The sequence below is a fragment of the Vulpes lagopus genome, chromosome 21 (assembly GCF_018345385.1).
Source record: "Vulpes lagopus strain Blue_001 chromosome 21, ASM1834538v1, whole genome shotgun sequence".
NCBI lineage: Eukaryota > Metazoa > Chordata > Mammalia > Carnivora > Canidae > Vulpes > Vulpes lagopus.
Window position 1 is genome coordinate 39,155,653 of NC_054844.1, and position 15,467 is coordinate 39,171,119.

A 15,467-nucleotide genomic window follows, 5' to 3' on the forward strand; every position below is an offset into this window, starting at 1 on the left:
TTATCCCCATGTCTTCAGTTTCAAAAATGGGAGCCCTTTAACTCTAGTCTATCAATTTTATTTTGAAATCATTTTCTAGCTAGGGTTTCTGATGACATAGGCAGCGCTCCCTGTGTCCCCAGTGAAATACTTTTTCATACCATTATGCTTCATTCAACACAACGGTAACCACTTTGTTGGTTGAGTACCCACTCTGCTCTAGTCAACTTCTTCAATGATGTCGATAGGGTGGTAAACACAGTCACATGCTCTCCTTGATAACATGCTCCCCTACTAACCAGCATCCTCTACCGCTCCCTGATCACACTTCCTTCCTTCAGATCTGAAGAACCTTTTTTCTCCTGATCCACCCACTGCTCTTCTAAAATGCAGCCTGCTCAGCACTGAATTAGATTCTGCATCACCTAAAAAAAACCCGCAGTTATCCTCACATCCCCTCAATCGTCTAAAGCTCTTCTTTGTACTCCTGGAGAGCCTAGACTCCTATAAAATTGATTCATTCTAAATGTGTAGGATGGCTTTTTCTCTCCACTCCACCATATACCCCCAGCACCATTTTCAAATTAAAAACTAATTTATTTCTTTGGGACATTTTTGTAACATAACTCAGGATGGAGGAAGGCATGTTTTTAAAGCATAAAGCACAAAAGTTAAGCTTCAGGATATTGATCTTTGCAGTACAAGGTATCTGAGATTCCTTCAGATATCCATCCAAAAATTCCCAGAAAAAAACCAATTTGTCAACCTTTTAAAAAATAGCTATTTTTATAACCATTAATTGATATGCTAAGAAGAAAGCTTGCTGGTCTCCTCATTTCCTTATAACCTCTTGTCTACAACATTTTATTGACAGAATTCCAACCCAAGCATGATATGCAATTCAACTTCGGGTGACAAAATATTTATAGTTGACCCTGGGACAACTAAGGGTAAGAAGCACAGCCCTTTGGGCAGCAGACATCTGCATAAAACTTTAATTCCCCCAATACTTAACAACTAAAAGCCTACTGTTGACTGGAAGCCTTACTGATCACATAAATAGTTGATCAACACATATTTTGTGTTATATGTATTATATATTGTATTGGCACAATAAAGCAAGCTAGAGGAAAGGAAATTTTATTATGAAAATCACTAGGAAGAGGAAATACATTTGGAGCACTGTGCTGTACAAAATCCATGTGTAAGTGGTTTTTCATAGTTCAGACCCGTGTTGTTCAAGAGTCACTCGTAAATCAAAAAAAGAGATGTCCAAAAGTGGTATAATTTCCAGAGCCATTAGAGCAAGGAGTTGTTTACTGATGGTATGTGACATAAGTCTGTGTATATTTCCATTTGTTTAGATTTTCTCTAGAGACTGTCCATGAATCATATGCATCTTTCCATGAAGGATTGCCTGTTGTCATTAGGGTTATTCCTATGTACTTTACATTTTGGATACTATTTAAGTGGCATCATAAAATTTTAATTTTCTAATATGCTTGTGAGTATATAGAATGCAATTCAGTTTTTGTATATCGATTTTGTGCCCAGTAACCTTGTTAAGATCTACCAATTTTAGTGTATTAGCTGTACATTCTTTTAGTTTTTCTATGAAGACCACCATACATCATCTGTAAATGATGTATGTACAGTTTTGCTTTTTTATTTCCAGTTCTTATACCAATTATCTATTTTCCTTGCTTTATTGTACTTTCTAGATCTTCCATATAATCTTAAGTATGTATACACAATGGAATATCTCTCAGTCATGAAAAAGAATGACGTCTTAAAAAAAAAAAAAGAATGACGTCTTGCCACTGGCAACAATGTGGATAGAACTAGAGGGAAATAAGTGAGTCAGAGAAAGACAGATACCATATGATCTCACTCATATGTGGAAGTTAAGAAAGAAAAGAGATGAAGATATGGAAAGGGGGAAAAGAAAAAAGGAAAGGGAGACAAACCATTAAGGACTCTTTACTTTAGAGAACACAGTGAGGGTTGATGGAGGGAGAAGGTGGGGATGAGCTAGATGGATGGTAGGTATTATTATAATTTTAAAAATATTTTATTCATTTATTTGACAGTGAGAGAGGGAGAGCACAAGCAGAGTGAGTGGGAGAGGGAGAGTCAGGCTCCCCACTAATCAAGGAGCACAATCAGGAGCTCAACCTCAAGACCCCAGGATCACCACCCAAAATGAAGGTAGATGTTTAACTTCTGAGCTACCTAGGCACACCGGATGATTGATAGATATTTAAGAAGGCACTTGTCGTGAGGACTGGATATTGTTTGTAAGTGAGGAATCACTGAATTCTACTCCAGAAACCAGCAACCAAGTAACTCTATTTTAACCAAGTAAAGCTTAAGTGAAAAAAAAAAAAACCTACTATCTTGAATAAAAGTAGGGATAATGGCTCCCCAGGCTTATTTATGATCTCAAGGTAATTTTAATGTTTCACTTTTGGGGGAGGATATTTGCTGCTAAGTTCTGGTGTATAATGATTTTAATAGCTTAAGGAACTTCATTTCTATTCCAGGTCTGCTGAGAAGTGTTGTTTTTTATAAAATTATAAATAGGCATAAATGTTTAATAAAACAGATGACTTTTCTACCTCTACTGAGATTGCAGTGTGATATTTATTCATTTGTCCTTTAATGTAGTGATTTACATAATTCATTTTCTGATGTGAAGTAAACTCTGAATTAGTACTGGAATAAACTCAACTTTGTTCATGACATAAGGTATTATATTTTTAATACATTGTAGGAGACTGTTTTTTTTAAAGAACTTTGCAAGTATGTTTGAGAGTGAGATTAGTTTATTTTGTCTTTAACAAGTTTTGGTATTGAAATTATCATTTAAAGAGTTGAGGTGTTTCCCTCTTTTTCCAGTTATCTAAAATTAGATTAGTTTTCCTTGGTTGGTAGTATTTGCCTCAAAATCCTATGTCTGGTCCTTTATTTATAGAAATATTATAGAAATATTTTGTCAACTTTTTATTTGAATTCTATTAGTGAACATATATGTAAGTTTGGTTTCAGGTGTAGAATTTAGTGATTCATCTGACATATAACACCCAGTGCTCATCACCACAAGTGCTCTCCTTATTATGCATCACTCATCTAGCTTATCCCTTTCCACCTCCCTCCATGAATGCTGTTTGTTCTCTATCATTAAAAGTCCCTTATGGGAGACAGAATATGAGAGACACCTAGCTCTGGGAAACGAACAAGGGGTGGTAGAAACGGAGGTGGGCTGGGGCTGGGGGTGACTGGGCGACGGGCACTGAGGGGGGCACTTGATGGGATGAGCACTGGGTGTTATTCTATATGTTGGCAAATTGAACACCAATAAAAAAATAAAAAGCTGGTATTAAAAAAAAGTCCCTTATGGTCTGCTTCCCTCTCTCTTTTTCCTTCTTTCCCCATGTTCATCTGTTTTTGCTCTTAAATTCCACATATGAGTGAAATCACATAGCATTTGTCTTTCTCTGACTTATTTTGCTTAGCATAATACTCTCTAGCTCCATCCATGTCATTGTAAATGGCAAGATTTTATTCTTTTTGATGGCTGAGTAATTTCCACTACATATATATATATGACATATATATATATAACTTTACATAACCACATAATATATTACCATACACCACATATTCTTTACCCATTAAAGATTCAATGGGCATAGTTTGGCTCTTCATAGTTTGGCTATTGATAATAATGCTGGTATAAACATTGGGGTGCATGCACCCTCTCAAATCAGTACTTTTTTTATCCTTTGGATAAATATGTAGTAGTGCACTTGGGGGGTCATAGGGTAGTTCTAATTTTACTTTTTCCAGGAGCTTCCATAAGAGAACTGCAAAAATGAATATTGTGACTTCATCAAGATATATAGCTCCACACAGTGAAGGAAACAATCAATAAAACTAAAAGACACCCTACGGAATGGGAGAAGATATTTGCAAATGATGTATCTGATGAATGCTTAGTAATCCAAATCTAGAAATATATTTAAAAAAATTTTAAGTTCCAGTATAGTTAACAGACAGTGTTATATTAGTTTCAGGTGTATCATATGTGATTTAGGTGCATCAAGGACTGAAGGTACCGTATAGTGATACATCACCCAGTGCTCATCATGACACATGTACTCCTTAAAGTCCATTGCCTATTTTACCCATCACTCCACCCACCTCCCCTGTGGTAAGCATAAGTTTGTTCTCTGTACTGAGTCTATTTCTTGATTTGCCTGTCTCCTTTTTTACTTATGCTTTTAAATCTTTGCTTTTTTTTTTTTTGTTTCTTAAATGCCACCTATGAGTGAAAGGATATAGCATTTGTCTTTCTCTGATTGACTTATTTTCTTAGCATTGTAATCTCTATCTCCATCCATGTTGTTGCGGGTGGCAATATTTCATTCTTTCTTATGGCAGAATAATATTCTGTTGTGTATATATACCATACCTTTTTTTGTTTTCATTTTTTAATACATTTTTAAAATTGAAGCTCTATTTGCCAACATATAGTATAACACCCAGTGCTCATCCCATCAAATGCCCCCCTTAGTGCCCATCACCCAGTCACCCCATCTCTGCACCTGCCTCCCCTTCCACTACCCCTTGTTCGTTTCCCAGATTTAGGAGTCTCTCATGTTTTGTCACCCTCTCTAATTTTTCCCACTCTTTTTCGATCCATCTGTCAATGGACACCAAGGCTCCTTCCACAGTTTGGCTATTGTGGACACTGCTGCTATAAACATTGGGGTGCAGGTGTCCTGCCATTTCACTGCATCTGTACCTTTGGGATAAATACCCAGTAGTGCAATTGCTGAGTCATAGGGTAGCTCTATTTTTAACTCTTTGAGGAACCTCCACACAGTTTTCCAGAGTGGCTGTACCAGTTCACATTCCCACCAAGAGGGCAAGAGGGTTCCCCTTTCTCCACATTCTCTCCAACATTTGTTGTTTCCTGTCTTGTTAATTTTAGCCATTCTCACTGGTGTGAGGTGTATACCACATCTTCTTTATCCATTCGTCTCTTCATGGACACTTGAGATGCTTCCATAATTTGGGCTCTTGTAAATAATGCTGATATAAACATGTACTATCCTTGCATGTTTCTTCCGTACAATGCATTATCTGTATGAATTAGTGCTTTTGTCTTTTTGATAAATACCCAGTGGTTGGATTACTGGATGGTAGTTCTATTTTTAACTTTTGGAGGTAACTTCATTTTGTTTTCCATGGCCAGTGCACTAGTTTGCATTCCCACCAAATGTGCAAGGGGGCTCGTTTTTCTCAACATCCTCCCCACACTTGTTTCTCTTTTTTTGATGTTAGCCATTCTGACAGGTGTGGCATGATACCTCATTATAGTTTTGATCTACATTTCCCTGATGATGAGTGATGTTGAGCATATTTTCTTGTGTATGTTGGCCATCTGGATGTCTTAGAGAAGTGTCTGTTCATGTCTTCTGCCATTTTTAAATTGTATTATTTGTTTTTACAGGTGTGGAGTTGTTTAAGTTCTTTTTTTTTTTTAAATTTTTTTATTTATTTATGATAGTCACAGAGAGAGAGAGAGAGGCAGAGACACAGGCGGAGGGAGAAGCAGGCTCCATGCACCGGGAGCCTGATGTGGGATTCGATCCTGGGTCTCCAGGATCGCGCCCTGGGCCAAAGGCAGGCGCCAAACCGCTGCGCCACCCAGGGATCCCTGTTTAAGTTCTTTATAGATTTGGGACACAAATACTTTATCAAATATGTCATTTGCAAATTTTTTTTTCTGGTTCAGTAGGATGCCTCTTAGTTTTGTAATTCATTTCCTTCACTATGCAAAGCCTTTTTATTTTGATGTAAAACCAATAGTTTACCTTTGCTTTTATTTCCCTGGCCTTAGGAGACATGTCCGGAAAAATGTTGCTACAGCCAATGTCAGAGAAATTACTGTCTGTGTTCTCTTCATTATTTTTATGGTTCCAGGTCTCACATTTAGGTCTCTCCACCATGTTGAGTTCATTTTTGTGTATGGTGTAAAAAATGGTCCAGTTTTGTTGTTTTCCATGTCGTGGTGCAGTTTTCCTAACAGTATTTGTTGAAGAGACTACCTTTTTCCATTAGCTAATCTTTCCTGCTTTGTCTAAGATTAGCCATCCATATAATAATGGGTTTCTTTTTTTTTTTTTAAGTTTTGTTTTTTTAAATTTACTAATGATAGTCACAGAGAGAGAGAGAAAGAGAGAGAGAGAGAGAGAGAGAGAGAGAGAGGCAGGACACAGGCAGAGGGAGAAGCAGGCTCCATGCACCGGGAGCCCGACGTAGGATTCGATCCCGGGTCTCCAGGATCGCGCCCTGGGCCAAAGGCAGGCGCCAAACCGCTGCGCCACCCAGGGATCCCTAATAATGGGTTTCTTTCTAGGTTTTCTATTTTGTTCCATTGATCTATGTGGCTATTTTTCTGCCAGTACCAGAGTGTTTTGATTACTACAGCTTTGTAATATAACATGAACTCTGGAATTGTGATACCTCCAGCTTTGCTTTTCTTTCTCAAGACTGCTTTGGCTAGTTGGGGTCTTTGGTGGTTCCATATAATTTTTAGGATTTTTTTGTTCTACTTCTGTGAAAAATGCTGCTGGTATTTTGATAGGGATTGCATGAAATGTGTAGATTGCTTTGGGTAGAATGGACATTTTACCGTTATTTGTTCTTCCAATCCATGAGCGTGGAAAGTCTTTCTATTTCTTTGTGTCATCTTCAAACTTATGGAAGTATTCTTAAGCTAATGATTGAACTTTATAATTACAAGTTTGTTATGTTTTCTTTCATTGTCATCACCTTTGGAAAATAATATTTTTCTAGTACTTTTCTATTTATCCAAGCAGATTTATTTATTTTTATTTTATTTTTATTTTAAAAAATTTTTTATTGGAGTTCAATTTGCCAACATATAGCATAACACCCAGTGCTCATCCCATCAAGTACCCCCCTCAGTGCTCGTCACCCAGTCACCCCCACCCCCTACCCACTTCCCTTTCTACCACCCCTTGTTTGTTTCCCAGTTAGGAGTCTCTCATGTTCTGTCTCCCTTTCTGATATTTCCCACTCATTTTTTTCTCCTTTCCCCTTTATTCCCTTTCACTATTTTTTATATTCCCCAAATGAATGAGACCATATAATGTTTGTCCTTCTCCGATTGACTTATTTCACTCAGCATAATACCCTCCAGTTCCATCCATGTCGAAGCAAATGGTGAGTATTTGTCGTTTCCAATGGCTGAGTAATATTCCATTGTATACATATACCACATCTTCTTTATTCATTTATCTTTCAATGGACATCGAAGCTCCTTCCACATTTTGGCTATTGTAGACCCTGCTGCTATGAACATTGGGGTGCAGGTGTCTCGGCTTTTCACTGCATCAGCATCTTTGGGGTAAATCCCCAGTAGTGCAATTGCTGGGTTGTAAGGTAGTCCTATTTTTAACTCAATACAGTGGGCTAAAATTGTTAAAATCTCATGGAAAGATATGATCAAATATCTGTAGAAGAAATCATTCCCTAATGAGTAAAAATTAGGCACTATACTATATATATTTCCATACATGACCTTACTTAGTTTCAATCCTCACTATTATAAAACTGCGAGATAAATCCTATCATCTCCACTTGGTGCTTGATGAAATTGAGGCTGCAAAGGATCGAAACAACACAACTGATAGAACTGTCAAGCTTCCATTTGAATCTATGCCCACCCAAAACCAGAATTGGCATGCTTTCAATTGTCCCATTTAAGAAAGTGAAATAAAAGAACAGCTTGCCAGAAGTCTGCATAAAAAGTAGAACTCTTACAACACTGTTGCTGTTGATGCGAACTTGCAATGCACATGGAAACTAAATACTCATTATACAGATAAGGGAATAAGAGCACTGTCCTCTTCTCTTCCCACTGAGTGACTTTCCACTAACATGAGCCAAAATTGGTTTTTAACTAATCCACACTCAGCAAAGGAATAGTGTCCTAAAGTCAAAGAAGCTTCTCCTCTGTGTTCCTTATATTAGCTGAACCTGACAGGTTAACTTTATGATTACAAGTGTGTTATGTTTCTTTTATCTTTCGTCACACGTGGAAAATAATATTTTTCTAGTACTTTTTTATTTATCCAAGATAAATAAATGTCATAAAAGTTTTCACAGGATTATCTTAGAATATCAGAAGCTTGTGATATTAGTCTATTGCTGTGTAACAAATTGCCACAAATTCAGGGACTCAAAACAAGACAAATATATTATCTTTCAGTTTCCTTGGGTCAGGAGTCTGGGTATGGTTAGCTGGGTATTCTGCTCAGGGTCCCACCAAGCTGACGTCAAGCTGTCAACCAAGCTGTGATTTTCATCTGAGGCTTGGGATCCTCTCCCAAGCTCACTGGTTGTTGGTAAAATCCATTTCTTTGCAGTTGTACCACTGAAGTACCTGTCTCCTTGCTGGCTGTCAGTGAGGCATTGCTGTCAGCTTCTGAAGGCTGCCCATAGTTCCTTGCCACATGGCCACCACAGGCAGTTCACAATGTCGATGTATGCTCTCTTCCAGGCCAGTTGGAATTTTACTTTTCTTTGACTTCCAGCTCCTCTCTAGTCCACTACAATGGAGTTTTTTATAAGGTAAATTTTATACTTTGAATGTTTTTGTGGAGTAGACAGCTGTCAATCGAATTGTGCTTCTTTTAAAAGGACTCTGTCTTTTCTTCAGGCAGCTGTTAAATTTTCCCTCTTTGTCTCTCATTTTCAGGAGTTCTAACAATGTATCCATGTGTGTATTTATTTTTATAAATAATATACATTGGGTCACTTAGGGCCTCTTTAACCAATGCACACTGTTGTTCAGTTTTGGAAAAATCTCAGCTATTTTCTCTTCAGATACTGTATTTGCTCTATCCATTTTTTCCTTCATCTTTTTTATGATATATCTCCCACTCTACTATTCCTCTTATTAGCTCTTCCTAGATCAGCTCAAATGCAGATTGACCATTCCTGGGTCATAGCTCCCAATTTCTTCATTGCCTTTTAAGTTAGTCCTTTAGTGCCTTGAGTGGATGTTTTATTTTATTTTACTTATTTTTAGTTTTTGCCCATTTATTTTTATTTATTTATTTTTTTTCTATTTTTTTATTGGAGTTACATTTGCCAACATATAGCATAACACCCATTGCTCATCCCATCAAGTGCCCCCCTCAGAGCCCATCACCCAGTCACTCCAACCCCCCACCTGCCTCCCTTTCTACCACCCCTTGTTCATTTCCCAGAGTTAGGTGTCTCTCATGTTCTGTCACCCTCACTGATATTTCCCACTCATTTTCTCTCCTTTCCCCTTTATTCCCTTTCACTAATTTTTATATTCCCCAAATGAATGAAACCATATAATGTTTGTCCTTCTCTGATTGACTTACTTCACTCAGCAGAATATCCTCCAGATCCATCCACATTGAAGCAAATGGTGGGTATTCGTCATTTCTAGTGGCTGAGTAATATTCCATTGTATACATAGACCACATCTTCTTTATCCATTCTTCTTTCGATGGACACCGAGGCTCCTTCCACAGTTTAGCTATTGTGGACATTGCTGCTATAAACATTGGGGTGCAGGTGACCTGCCATTTCACTGCATCTGTATCTTTGGGGTAATACCCAGTAGTGCAATTGCTGGGTCATAGGGTAGCTCTATTTTTAACAATTTGAGGAACCTCCACACAGTTTTCCAGAGTGGCTGTACCAGTTCACATTCCCACCAACAGTGCAAGAGAGTTCCCCTTTCTCTACATCCTCTCCAACATTTGTGGTTTCCTGTCTTGTTAATTTTCCCCATTCTCATTGGTGTGAGGTGGTATCTCATTGTGGTTTTGATTTAATTTACCTGATGGCAAGTGATGTGGAGCATTTTCTCATCTGCTTCTTGGCCATGTGGATGTCTTTGGTGAAATTTCTGTTCAAGTCTTTTGCCCATTTCATGATTGGATTGTTTGTTTCTTGGGTGTTGAGATTAATAAGTTCTTTCTAGATCTAGGATACTAGCCCTTTCTCTGATAATGTCATTTGCAAATATCTTCTCCCATTCTGTAGGTTGTCTTTTAGTTTTGTTGACTGTTTCTTTTGCTATACAGAACCTTTTCATCTTGATGAAGTCCCAATAGTTCATTTTTGCTTTTGTTTCCCTTGCCTTCATAGATGTATCTTGCAAGAAGTTGCTGTGGCCAAGTTCAAAAAGGGTGTTGCCTGTGTTCTCCTCTAGGATTTTGATGGAATCTTGTCTCACATGTAGATCTTTCATCCATTTTGAGTTTATCTTTGTGTATGATGTAAGAGAATGGTATAGTTTCATTCTTCTGCAGGTGGATGTCCAATGTTCCCAGCACCATTTATTGAAGAGACTGTCCTTTTTCCAGTGGATCATCTTTCCTGCTTTGTCAAATACTAGTTGACCATAGAGGGCCCATTTCTGGGTTCTCTATTCTGCTCTATTGATCTATGTGTTTGTTTTTGTGCCAGCACCACACTGTCATGACGATCACAGTTTGTAGTATAACTTGATATCTGGCATTGTGATGCCCCCGGCTCTTGTTTCCTTTTTCAATATTTCCCTGGCTATTCAGGGTCTTCTCTTATTCCACACAAATCTTAAGATTATTTGTTCCAACACTGTGATGAAAGTCCATGGTATTTTGATAGGGATTATATTAAATGTGTAAATTGCCCTGGGTAGCATTGACATTTTCACAATATTAATTCTTCCAATCCATGAGCATGGAATATTTTTCCATCTCTTTGTGTCTTCCTCAATTTCTTTCAGAAGTGTTCTGTAGTTTTTAGAGTATAGATCCTTTACCTCTTTGGTTAGGTTATTATGCTTTTGGGTGCAATTGTAAATGGGATTGACTCCTTCATTTCTCTTTCTTCAGTCTCATTGTTAGTGTATAGAAATGCCACTGACTTCAGTGCATTGATTTTGTATCCTGCCACATTGCTGGTTGCTGTATGGGTTCTGGCAATCTTGGGGTGGAGTCTTTTGGGTTTTCCATGTACAATATCATGTCATCTGTGAAGAGGGAGAGCCTGACTTCTTCTTTGGCAATTTGAATGCCTTTTATTTCCTTTAGTTGTCTGATTGCTGAGGCTAGGACTTCTAGTACTATGTTGAATAAGAACAGGGAGAGTGGACATCTCTGTCATGTTCTTGATCTTAGGGGAAAGGCTCTTGGGTTTTCCCCATTGAGAATGATATTTACTATGGGCTTTTCGTAGATGGCTTTTAAGATGCTGAGGAATGTTCCCTCTATCCCTACACTCTGAAGAGTTTTGAGCTGGAATGGATGCTGTATTTTGTCAAATGCTTTCTCTGCATCTGTTGAGAGGATCATATGGTTCTTGTTTTTTCTCTTATTGATATTGATATGATCTATCATGCTGATTGCTTGATGAGTGTTGAACCAGCCTTGCATCCTGGGGATAAATCCCAGTTGGTCATGGTAAATAATCCACTTAATGTACTGTTGGATCCTATTGGCTAGTATCTTGTTGAGAATTTTGGCATCTGTGTTCATCAGGAATATTGGTATAATTCTTTTTGGTGCGGTCTTTGTTTGGTTTTGGAATTAAGGTGATGCTGACCTCATAGAATGAGTTTGGAAGTATTTCATCCCTTTCCATCTTCCAGGACAGCTTTAGTAGAATAGGTATTATTTCTTCTTTAAACGTTTGATAGAATTCCCCTGGGACGCCATCTGGCCCTGGACTTCTGTGTCGTGGGAGGTTTTTGATAACTGCTTCAATTTCCTCCCTGGTTATTGGTCTGTTCAGGTTTTCTATTTCTTCTTGTTCCAGTTTTGGTAGTTTGTGGTTTTCCAGAAATGTGTTGATTTCTTCTAGATTGCCTAATTTATTGGCATATAACTGCTAATAATATGTTTTTAAAATCGTTTTATTTCCTTGGTATTGGTTGTAATCTCTCCTTTTTCATTAGTCATTTTATTAATTAGAATCTTTTCCCTTTTGTTTTTAATAAGGCTGGCTAATGGTTTATCTATCTATTAATTCTTTCAAAAACCAACTCCTGGTTTTGTTGATCTGTTCTACAGTTCTTCTGGTCTCTATTTCATTGAGTTCTGCTCAAATCTGTATTAACTCTCTTCTTCTGCTGGGTGTAGGTTTTATTTGCTGTTCTTTCTCCAGTTCCTTTAGGTGCAAGGTTAGCTTGTGTATTTGTTTTTTCCAATTTTTTTAAGTATTAGTAAATGAGCACTTTTAATAACAATGCAGTAACAACACAAAGACAAACTATTCTAGACAGCCGCCTCCACTCTGAAAAGCATGTGGTGTGTACACATTTGGCTTCAAGGATAAAAGGAAATTCTTAGTGAAAAAAAAAAAAAGACAAACAGCCCGGGCGGGGGTGGGGGGTGGGGGAAGAGCAGTGAGACATGGGGACTGGTCGTGGGAATAGAAAGGGGAAGGTTGTTTTTTTCCAATTTTTTGAGGGATGCTTGTATTGCGGTGTATTTTCTTTTCTTTTCTTTTCTTTCTTTCTTTCTTTTTTTTTTTTTTTTTGCAGTGTATTTTCCTCTTAGGACTGCTTTTGCTGTATCCCAAAGATTTTGAACGGTTTTATCTTCATTCTCATTAGTTTCCATGAATCTTTTTAATTCTTCTCTAATTTCCTGGTTGACCACTTCATCTTTTAGCAGGATGCTCTTTAACCTCCACGTGTTAGAGTTTTTTCAAAATTTCTTCTTGTGATTGAGTTCAAGTTTCAAAGCATTGTAGTCTGAAAATATGCAGGCGACATCCCCAATCTTTTGGTATCAGTTGAGACCTCATTTGTGACCCAGTATGTAGTCTATTCTGAAGAATGTTCCATGTGCACCTGAGAAGAATGTGTATTCAGTTGTGTTCAGATGCAAAGTTCTGGAAATATCTGTGAAATCTATCTGGTCCAGTGTATCAGTTAAAGTTCTTTCTTTGGAGATGTTGTGCTTAGAAGATCTGTCATTTGCAGAAAGTGCCATGTTGAAGTCTCCCAGTATTAGTGTATTATTATCTAAGTATGTCTTTACTTTGGTTATTAATTGATAGATATGCTTGGCAGTTCCCACATTAGGGGCATAAATATTCATGATTGTTAGGTCTTCTTGTTGGAGAGACCCTTTAAGTGTGATATAGTGGCCCTCTTCATCTCTTACTACAGTCTTTGGGATAAACTTTAATTTATCTGATATGGGGATTGCTACCCCTGCTTTCTTTTGAAGACAATTTGAATGGTAAATGATTCTTCAACCTTTCAATTTCAGGCTGGAGGTGTCCTTAGGTCTCAAATGAGTCTCTTGTAGACAGCAAATAGATGGGTCTTGCTTATTTATCCAGTCTGAAACCCTGCGTCTTTTGACGGGATCATTAAGCCCATTCTCTTTCAGAATTACTATTGAAAGATATGAATTTAGGGTCATCGTAATACCTGTTTGGTCCCTGGTTTTGTGGATTATTTTTTTGGGCGTCCTGTTTCTTTTACAGAGTCCCCCTTAATATTTCTTGCAGAGCTGGTTTGGTGGTCACATATTCTTTCAGTGTCTGCCTATCTTGGAAGCTCTTTATCTCTCCTTCTATTCTGAATGAGAGCCTTGCTGGATAAAGTATTCTTGGCTGCATATTCTTCTTATTTAGGACCCTGAATATCCTGCCAGCTCTTTCTGGCCTGCGAGGTGTCTGTGGATAGGTCTGTTGTTAATCTAATATTTCTCCCCATATAAGTTAGAGATCTTTTGTCTCTTGCTGCTTTAAGGATTTTCTCTTTGTCTTTGGAATTCCAAGTTTCACTATTAAATGTTGAGGTGTTGAACGGTTTTTATTGATTTTAGGATCTCTCTATCTCCTGCATCTAAATGCCTGTTTCCCTCCCCTAATTAGGGAAGTTATCTGCTTTGATTTGTTCAAATATGCTTTCTGGTCCTCTGTCCCTCTCAGCGCCCTCTGGAACCCCAATTAAATGTAGATTTTTCCTTCTGAGGCTGTCATTTATTTCCCTTAGCATTTCCTCATGGTATTTCCATTGTTTTTTCTCTTTTTTTCCTCAGGCTCCTTCCTTGCCATCAACTTGTCTCCTATGTCATTCACTCTTTCTTCTACCTTATTAACCCTCATCTTTAAGACCTCCAGTTTGGATTGCATCTCATTTGATTGATTTTTAATTTTGGCTTGATTAGATCTAAATTCTACAGTCATGAAGTCTCTTGAATCCTTTATTTATTTTTTTTCTAGAGCCACCAGTGGCTTTATAATTGTGATTCTTAATTGGCTTTCTGACATTGAATTGAAATCCAAAATCTGTAACTCTGTGGCAGAGAGTATTGTTTCTGATTCTTTCTTTTGTGGTGAGTTCTTCTTTCTAGTCATTTTGCTCAGTGCAGAATGGCTAAAAACTAGTTGTACTTGTTAGAAGCTCAAACTCTTCTCTCTGTAGCATTCCAGCTGTTCTCTCTTTAAGTCTCAGGTTGAATTTGTATGTTTTCAGGATGATTTGAAAGTTATCTAGGTAAGTTGGTGGGGACAGGTGACTTGGGAATCCTACTCCTCCGCCATTGTGCCCCACCCAAGTGGATGCTTTAAAATATTTGTCCAAGTTTTGGGATCCCTGGGTGGCGCAGCGGTTTAGCACCTGCCTTTGGCCCAGAGCGCGATCCTGGAGACCTGGGATCGAATCCCACGTCGGGCTCCCAGTGCATGGGGCCTGCTTCTACCTCTGCCTATGTCTCTGCCTCTCTCTGTCTCTCACTGTGTGCCTATCATAAATTTAAAAAAAATTAAAAAAATATTTGTCCAGGTTTTGTTCTTAGTGACATGTTGGTCTAAATTACATTAGTCCTTCAATATCAGAAATAGAAAACCTCTTATAATTCATTTTGTAACATCTATAGTTTTGTGGTCCTTTCATCCTTAATATTGTTTAAATATGTTTATTTTTTATCAGTCATGCCAAGACCTGTGAAATTACTAATTTCTTCTAATTCTATCAATTTAATAAAGTGTGGTTTTTTTTAAATGTTTTTGTTTATTCATGAGAGACACACACACAGAAAGAGAGGCAGAGACTTAGGCAGAGGCAAAAGCTGTCTCCCCACGGGGAGCCTTTAATTCTCTGATAGATCAAGAAGTGTTGTTGATGTTCCCTTGGTTTACCCTTGGTTTTTGGTGACGGCGGAAGTGACAATGTCCAAGCTCTTTACTCTTTCCATGTTGGACAAGACTTCTATTCCTTCTTTGGTAAGTGGGAGAATTAGAATTCTGTTTCTTAATTTCCAACCATATGGGTTTCCTTCTAGTTAACTTTTTGATATTGATTTCCAACTTAAGTGCCTTATCATCAGAGAACTTGGTCTGTGTAACTTCATATCACTGACATGATTTGAGATTTCCGCTATGGACTAGTATGTTCTATTTTG